The sequence below is a fragment of the Parasteatoda tepidariorum genome, chromosome 6 (genome assembly GCF_982258835.1).
Source record: "Parasteatoda tepidariorum strain Cologne lab strain chromosome 6, Ptep-v5.0, whole genome shotgun sequence".
NCBI classification, from domain to species: Eukaryota; Metazoa; Arthropoda; class Arachnida; order Araneae; family Theridiidae; genus Parasteatoda; species Parasteatoda tepidariorum.
The window spans coordinates 18,852,941-18,862,967 of NC_141760.1; positions in this window are offsets into that span (position 1 = coordinate 18,852,941).

Below are 10,027 nucleotides of genomic sequence, written 5' to 3' on the forward strand. Positions count from 1 at the left end.
CTATTTAATGATTTATACAACAAATTATGTGCCATTGTAGTCACTATTTCTCACGATACTTGTGCAATATGTTAAAAAACTATTTGTTCATAAATTTTGGATATAATGAAACTTCATATATAGTGAACTAATCGCTGAGTCTACTGATCGCCATAATGGGGTTATATATATATATATATATATATATATATATATATATATATATATATATATATATATATATATATATATATATATATATATATATATATATATATATATATATATATATATATACTAGCAAATGATCACTATTTCTCAGCATCATATAATGTTGCTCAGTTTTTTTATTTTTATTTTATGTAGCCTGCTAGATTTAAATATTAATATTATATTTTCCTATTTCTTAAATTTTCTTAACTGTCCATCATAAAGCGCATTTTTGAAAATACGTTTTATTTTCTTTACAGTGCTAACTGAATTAAATGAACGTATTTTATTTTATTTTTTGCAAATCTAATTTTCACAATTGTACAGCATCATGTATATTCTTGAATAGGAAGCCTTTTTTTTTTTTCACTGCATCATTTGTTTTAATTATTTACCTTTTATTTTCCCATTTTCATATCTCCGCCACTATGCAGCATCGTGTGTTTATTCGAAAAGATACTTTTTGACAGTGCCAATGAATTTAATTATTCTTGTTCTACTTCCACCTTCGCAAATTCTAAAGATTTTTTAGCATTATGGCATTCTAAATAAATGTAGCTTTCACAGTGTTAACTGATTTTTGTTTCATATACTACTGCACACTTCGCAATTTTCACTATTTTTTTTAGCATCATATGTATTTTTCAAAAAACTTTATTTTAACAGAAGCAATAATAGGTGTAACATTTTATTTTTATAGTTGAAAATTTTCGCACCTGTTCTGCTTCATGTTTAACAGCAAAAAAGGTTTTTCACAGTGCCACCAGATCTAAACACATTTTCTCGTTGCATTTTCGCTTTTGTTGCAAATAAATTTTTTGTAATGCATATTTGCTCTGTTTATTCTTGACCGACTTGGTATTTTAGTTCTTTATTTTAGTATTACTTTCTCCTTTTATTACATTTTTAGTTTGAATTATTCGGATTTAATGAACCAGGATTGTTATTCCGTAAAAATAAGTATAGATATTGCAAATGAGACAGATTTGAAACTAAAAGTCGTTACTTTATAATTATCTAAGTAATCATCGCTAAAACAATATTTTACAAATTTTATGTAAATTAATTTTTTATTTATGTCTCCATTTAATTTAAGTTTCCATTCAACACAGACAATAAATTTAATAACGCACAACTTATTCAGATTAAATTAATCCTGAGGGAATCGGATTTGGGGAGGATGTTGGTGATCATAGCGAGTTGTTTTATAATAATTTTTAGAAAAAAATTATCATAATACAAATTTTTCGTAACTTATCACAAAATAGTTTTTATCTTTCAAAGGAACAGCCTACATTCCGAAAAGAATAATTTTTTTTGTTAATATATCTTGCATGAAATTTCGATAGCTATTTAAAAATGACGGAAAAATATTTACTTTAAAAAAATTAATGTTTTCTTCAACTTTTAACTACTGCAATATGCCCATAATTACCATTGTATTATTTACTATGCCTATTTAACCTTTAATTCCATTTTTGATATTAAATTTTTTTTCCATCAGTGATAAAATAAGAGTTTTTGCGCTTGTTCTTAGCCCCCTATTTTGTCACCATAGGTAAATATAATAAATATGTCGTAACTGCACATTTGTTGTGAATTAAGTTGTTGTACTGTTTGCAATTCACATATACACTTGCAAATTGTATATTCTTGCTCAACTTTATAGTTTTGTTATTTATTTTACTTCTATTTTTTCCTTTTTATGTTTTTTGTTTTGATTATCCAGAAGTAAAAGATCAGGATCATTATAAATAAAGGTTTTGTGCTTGTAATTAGAGCATGTTTTTAATTGCATGCTTTGCCCTCAAAAATGGCATATTTTATAACATTACAGAGTTATTTTTTGAATTATTGATTTATTATTTATTTTGTATTAGTATGAAAGTTCTGACATATGTTTACAAACTTAAATGTACTATAAATAAGTTTACATTCCATTGCGTAAACAAGAAATGTCTCAAAAATTAGTTCGAAAATACTTTTTGTTTTTAAATTTGGACCCCCAAAATTACACCCTAGTGGCCATTTTTGCCTGAAATATATGCCAAAATATAATTATAAAATTTTAAAAAATCTCAGAAGAACATAATTTTTAAGAAAGTGGCAACTTATAAAGTCATAATATAGAATAATAAAAACTGATATTAATGTAATAAAAAGTTATAAAAATAAAAAATCGATAATTAATTATAAAACATTTTTTTAAAAAAAAATCGAACATTTGTTAAGACGCATCAAAGAAAAACTTTGTTTTGACGTATCTCTTTCAATCTTACATTCACTAACCGGATAGTTTTTAATTTCTGTAAATAATGATAGTAATTTCTCGAAAAATTGTATTATTTATTTCTATGGCTTTGTAATTTTACTAAAGTTTATGTTTTGTAGTTGTCTGAGAATTTTTCTCGTTTCATTATTAATAGTTTAACACATAGACGCATAAGTGAACATCCGTGTGTGTGTTAAAGCAAAGAAGAAGAAAAAAAAAACATTTTAACACAAAAATAATTTTACGTTTTTCTCTGCTTTATGCATTTTAATCACTATTTGAATTATTAAAATTTATATTTGAGTATCATTTATTTTTGTATTTTAGTATTATTTATTTTAGTATTATTATTTTTAATTATTTACTCTTTCAGGGTGAGTTCTCAAGACATGTTCCATATTATTTTAGCTTTATAAAAATTGAATTCAGATAAAACGTAGCGTGTTAATTGATGAATTGCTGACTAATTTCGCTCATTTTTTCTTTCTTTTTTATCTTGCTATTCTACCCTATCAAAATTTTAAAATTTTGTTTTGGAACTCATGTTGAATTATTTACTTTAATTTTGATTGCGTTTCTATAAACACACAGCAGTATTTACACAAACATAAAAGAGTAGAGAGACACCATATTTCAAACAAAAAATGGCAACTAGTGTGTAAATTTGGGGGTCTAAATTTAAAAACAAAAAATGTTCTCGAATTACTTTTTTGATATATTTCTTATTCACGTAATGGAATGTTAACTTATTTATTTACAACAAAGTTAAATTTGTAGACATATGTCGGAACTTTCACTCTCACACAAAATAAATAATAAATCAATAATAGAAAAAAATAATTTGTAATATTACGAAAAATTCCCTTTTTGGGGGCAAAGCATGCAATTAAAAACATGATCTAATTACAAGCACAAAACCTTTATTTAAAATGATCCTGATCTTTTACTTCTGGATAATCAAGACAAAAAACACAAAAAGAAGATAATAAAAATAAAATAAATAACAAAAATACAAGCAAGAATAACTAATTTACATGTAGGGTAAACTAACCAGTGAAGGAACACTTAAGCTTCGCTTGCCTTTTAAAAAATCATATTAATTTCAAAATTCGTAATTTCAGTTAAATGACAGTGTCAACATATTTGTCACTAATTGCAAACTATGCAAAAAAAAATTTCGAGAACTTACATAATATTGTTTTAAAGTTTTGGAGGTTCAAATAACAAGTAGTAAGAAGACCCAGTGAAGGAACAGCTCTTACCAGTGAAGGAACACAAAATTGCCCAGTGAAGGAACACTTAATTTTGGTTATTTTTTAATGCTCTTCATGAATTTTTAGCTATACAAATACAGTCGGACATCTATTTAACGAACTTCCATTCTACGAATTTCCCTATTTTACGAATTTTTTCGAGGAACCAAGAGCATTTTGGAAATTTTTTTGTAAAATAACTTCCATATAGCGAAGTAAATTTTCTATTTAACGAACTTTTCGTTGAGATCCACTTTCCCTATTTTCCAAAATATTTCTTAACATTTTAAACTTGTTAAAGCAATTTATGGGGGAAATGACCTTGAATTAATTTTCGAAGCCACTGCTTTATGAAATGTATTACTGTTTTGTCTAAAAATTATCTTAGTGAAAGCAGTAAATTCCCTTTCCCTTTTTGTTTGCACTTCAAACGAAAAACTCACTTCAAATTAACGGATTTCATCCGTAGCAATTTAACTTAACGCAAGTGGTAATGTATGTTTAAAATTACTTTTATAATAAATGCAACTATATTTTTATACATAAATTTAGACTTTTTTTAGTTGAAAATGTATATAGCATGATAGTGTAACACTGGATAATGTTTTGCTCTATTCTTGTTTTCCATGCAGATTTCTTTTATGGTTAAGATTTATATGATAAATAGTAGATACTAGTTTACAAGATTAAAGTGTATCAATTGCTATTTTAATTATGTCTAGAGTTTAAGAATTTAAAACCTGTTTTGTGCTGTTTAAGTATTTTAAGAGGTGATTTTCTATTTAACGAATTTTCCATATAACGAGCTTATTATTGGTATTAAGTGATTTCGTTAAATAGAGGTCCGACTAAAAACAAGACTATTTGTGTCTATTAAAATTTTTATGATTATATTTAATTAGTTTTCGATTTGTAAACATAGTTTATTAAGTTGCCTAACATTTGATTTAACTACACACCCCGTTAATAAATATAAATTATAATTTTTTCATAAATTAAGCTATTAAATTAACATTTTGAACTGAAATTATTTCAGGAATTATTCATACAATTCTTAACAAAATTTCGGTTGTCCTCTATATAGCAGAATTACTTATCCTAGAGTCATGTAAAATCATATATCACACATTACTGTTCATTCACTGGAAGTATTCCCAGTGTAGGAATATGCCTGTTTCTTCACTGGTTAGAAGCTGTTTTTTGTCTTTTAAACAGAATTTTGATGTATAATATGACTAAAAGTACAAGAAAATTACAACATTTCTTTTGTTTTCATTAACTGAGAAATGAACCCAGTAAAGAAACACTTGTTCCTTCACTGGTTTTTCATCGTTTGGTGATCCAGTGAAGGAACATGCCTGTTCCTTCACTGGTTGGAAGTTGTTTTTTGTCTTTTAAACAGAATTTTGATGTATAATATGACTAAAAGTACAAGAAAATTAACAAATTTCTTTTATTTTCATTAACTGGGAGAAAAACCCAGTAAAGGAACACTTGTTCCTTCACTGGTTTTTCATCGTTTGGTGATCCAGTGAATAAACACCCCCTTATCTCAGTACTTGATTATGCTATGGTGCTTTAAAAAAAATAAAACGTAACTTCAATAACTATATTTTGAATTCTCTTTTTCACAGTGAGAAAAATAAGACTACCACATGCAATTAATTCCACTTCAAACATATAAGTACAAACACTCACCTTATAATTTTTTCAACGAAACAAGGTGTTGCAGAGATAATAACAAATTCAAAAAATTTTTCAGAGAAATCTATTTGACCAGGTAATCCAAAATATTGCTAGATGACTTCCTATTGTTTGGCAGTAAGCTATTGTTACCAATCAATCTAAAGAAAAACTTTCAAATTCTTATTTTTAATCAATATATATGAAATGTTCCTTCACTGGGTAGTGTTCCTTCACTGGTTGGTTTACCCTATACGTGCATTGCAAACAGTACAACAACTTATTTCCCAACAAATGTGTTGTTGCAACATATTTATTACATTTACATATGGTGACAAAATAGAGAAATGGGGGGGCTAAAAACAAAACGCTGATTTTATCACTGATGGAAGAAAAAGTAATATCAAAAAGGGAATTAAAGGTTAAATAGGCATAGTAAATAATATAATGGTAATTATGGGCATTTTATCGTAGTTAAAAGTTGAAGATAACATTTATTTTCTTAAAGTAAATATTTTCCGTCATTTTTAAATAGTTATCAAAATTTTATGCAAGATATTAAAAAAAAAAAAAAATCTCATCTCAACGTAGGCAGTTTGAATGAAGCAGTTTGTCAAGACTGTTCCTAAAGATGACAATTGTTTCAAATACCTGTGAAAAAAGTTTCCAGATTTATCCTAAGTCAAGTTATAAGAGGGAATCTTTGTTGGCCCAGATATCTGCAAACTCATATAAAGATTTTTGAGACTAACTTGACAAGAACGGAAAAAAAAGTTTGGGTTGCCTTCAAAGATGTCGTCAGTAAATTTCTGGGTAACTAGAAGGATCCTGAATATGAAGCAATTGAAATGAAATTGCAGGACAAATTTAAAACTTTGGTTTGCTGAGTATCACAATGCATTTCCTTCACTCACATGTGAAATCCCCCCCCCCCCCCCGAAAATGTAGGGCAGTCAGCGAAGAACAAGGTGAAAGGTTCCATCAAGATATCAGGGATATGGAACGTAAATATCAAGAAATTTGGACAAGAGCATGCTTGCCGACTATTGTTGGATGTTAACTGGAAATAGGCCTGAGATTAAGCATAAAAGAAGATCATCAAAAACAAGTTTCAGTAGAAAACGAGAATGTACTTAAATAGAAACTTTTTTCTTTCGTTTTATTTTTGCTTGTTTGTTTTTTGTTTCAAACTTTCTTGTACACATACGCAATGTTTGTTATTTTTGGTCAATCGTCAATTTTAGGTAAGTTACCTAAAAAAAAAAAAAAAAAAAAAATTAAAATAGTATGTTGGTGATTTTTCTAGAAACTTGTGTAAAAAGTTTTTCACTCGTTTTAACATATAAAAAATTAGCCGATTTCTCAAAAATCAATTTACCCTCACAGGAGTCAATTTTACATAGATCAAAACGAATAAAGATGGCAGTTGTCAGATAGTGCATGCAAAATTGTTTGAGAAAATTCCTTTGCTAAAAGGATTTTAGTAAAAACATCGATATCGATTTTACAAAAACTCCTGACGTGATGTGGGAAAATGAAAGTCATTTTCGAAATCAGCACATCAAATAACATACATAAATAAAAAATAATCGATTTCGCTGACTTGTGTGATTAAATTTATTGACACTGTCAAAAAGTATCTTTTCGAGTAAACACATGATGTTGAATTGTGTCGGAGATTTCAAAATGGAAAATAAAACATGAATAATTAAAACAAATGATACAGTGAAAAAAAGTTTTCCCCGCTATAATGAATCGTCGGTAGACCCAGCGATAAGTTCATTATATATAGTGATTCATTATATTCAAAATTTATGAACAAATATTTTTTTAGCATATTGCACAGGTATTGTGGAAAAAGCGACTGCAATGGCACATAATTTGCGGTATAAATCAATAACTAGATAAGCATACAAACTTCGCTACAATAGTTTCCTTGCAACGAATATTCAGCTTTTCGGCCAAATCATTATTCGTTACACCTCCAAATGCAGTGATATATTAATGTGGAGAACTGGAAAACTTTTTTAAATGTGCTTTTGTATCACTGTAAGTATTTTGGAACCATGGTGGCGCAGGGGATGGAGCGGAGCGTTCGTCTTCTAATGAGGTGAACCGGGTTCGAATCCCAGGGATGACTTGTCGATGCAAATTCTGCACCCGGCTCACACCGATCACAGTGCTAACGTGAAATATCCTCAGTCGTAGACGGATCAGGCAAACAGTCAGAGGTTTTCGGGGTTTTTCTCGCCATATAACGCAAATGCGGGTTAATCCCATCAAAAAGTCCTGCACGAAGACAAATTTCTCACAGTACTGGATCCAGGAGTTCCCTTGTCTTCTGGATTGGGTTGAAAATTACAAGGCTACGGAGTTGAACAGTAGTAGAACAAAAATTCAAAATCTGAGACGGCTGTTCAGCGACAGTTATAAAATATCACTATCGCGATACAGGGATCGGAGAGAATAATGGAAACATTTCTATACTAACACATTTTTTGGTCTTTCTCAAACAAATACTTAGAGAATCATTTTGTAAATTTAGAAGTTATAGGTTATGTGATTTATCATACTTATCAATGAAATTTAAAACTTTTAGAGGTTTGAGAGACTGACAATAAATTACAAATGGAAAATAATGTTTTTAGTCTTCATATGCCTTGAAATTTAGCAATAAATTTGTAACAATTATTTTAGTTATTATATGAAATAAGTGCACAAAATTTCGTAAATCTAGCTTAAGTATTTATGGACAAATAAACATTTTCATTTAAAAAAATTGTCTCGCGTTTTGTTTTTTGTTATAACTTTTAAAATATTCAATAAAACTAAAGTTCTTGGAGCAATTTAAAATACATAAAAAAATTTTTACTTTAAATTTTGGGGAAAAAAATCGCTTAAAACTGCGCAAGATATGAATAATTGAAGTAGTTCTTTGGGGCCGTTCAAAAAGTACGTACATCCCGAAGGGGGGGGGGAGGGGATTTGCTATTATGTACGGTTTTGTACGATGGGGAGGGGGGGAGGTATTATACAAAGTACGTACTTTATAAACATACACCAAATTTAAATTTGACTTTATCCTACACACTCCTTAAGTAAATATTTAATTTTATTTAAAACATAATTATTTTAATTTTTATGAAAAAGGGGGGTAGACTAATAAAATGTACGTACTCTAAGGGGGGGGAGTAAGACCTTATGTACGGTAATGTACGAAGGGGGGGGGAGGGGTTTAAAATTTCTCCATTTTTGTGTACGTACTTTTTGAACGGCCCCTTTTCTACTGCGCTTGCGCGATATAAAAGAACTACTTTACTTTTTATTTTTTAGTGAATCGTATTTGTTAACTAATGAAAAAAGTCCTATTTGAATATCTTAATAATTTAAAAAGTTTCAGGTAAGTTTCTAAGTAGTTTTCGTACTTTTTAAAAGAAAGCTCAAAATGACAAAGGGTTTACCCCAAAATTATTTTTATGCTATTAAACAAGACTTACTAAAAATGACACCGACATTGTTGGAAATCTTCCCCCATAAAAGTGTCTTCACTTTCGTTTTCTTTCTTTATACAATCATATTTCGGTGTATGAACGTTTATTGTAAGGTATTATCATTTGTTATTTGATTTTATCTTATGATACAAGATAATATTTATAGAAAACCCCTTATTATCTTTTAAATTTTTAAGATATTCAAATCAGACTTTTTCATTAGTTGCCAAATACGATTCATTACAAAATTAAGAAGAAAACAAAAACGTAAATTTTTCCAGCCCATGCTCAGTATAAAAGAACTATTTTAATTACACATATCTTGCGCAGTTATAAAAAAAAATCAAATTAATAGCAAAAATTCTGTAATTTATTTTAAATTGCTTTTAAAATTTTGTTTAATTTAATTGAATATTTTTAAGTTATAGAGAAAAAAATGTAAGACAAAATTTTTTTTTAATAAAATATTTATATTTCCATGAATATTTAAGCTAAGCTTATGAAATTTTTTGCAATTATTGCATATATTAACCAAAATAATTGTTACATCTTACAAATTTATTGCTACATTTTTCAGCTTTGGTTATTCAAAAACATTGTTTTGCGTTTGCAATTTATTGTCGGTCCCTCAAACCTTTAAACTTCATTGATATATATATGAGAAATCGCATGATCTAAAAATTTTTGAAGTCATAAAATGATAAAAAATGTGTTAATGAGAAATATTAAAAAATGTGTTAGGGCCCGATTAACCCGCTGAAAATAGGGGGAACATAATAGGATTTTGGGGCCCCCTAACTTGAGCAAAAGAAACTTTTAATATTTTTCGCCCATAAACAATACATTTTAAAGAGACAAGAACCATGTGAAAACTATTAGAACCTTAGAAAGGAATACAGAGATCTTATGCAATCATGTCGGACCCTTCTTTACTTATTTCTTTTGCAAAAAATAAGAAATTGGGCCCTTAATTTCAGTCATTTGGGGCCCCACCTAGAATTTTACTGGGGAAGGACTTGTTTCTTGTGCCTTTTCGGTAATCAGGCCCTGGTTAGAAGAGAAGTGTTTCCTTTATTTTGCCCACCCCCTGTAAGTATGAGTGAAGTATGTATACATTTTTTCTTTTTGTGTTCAATCGT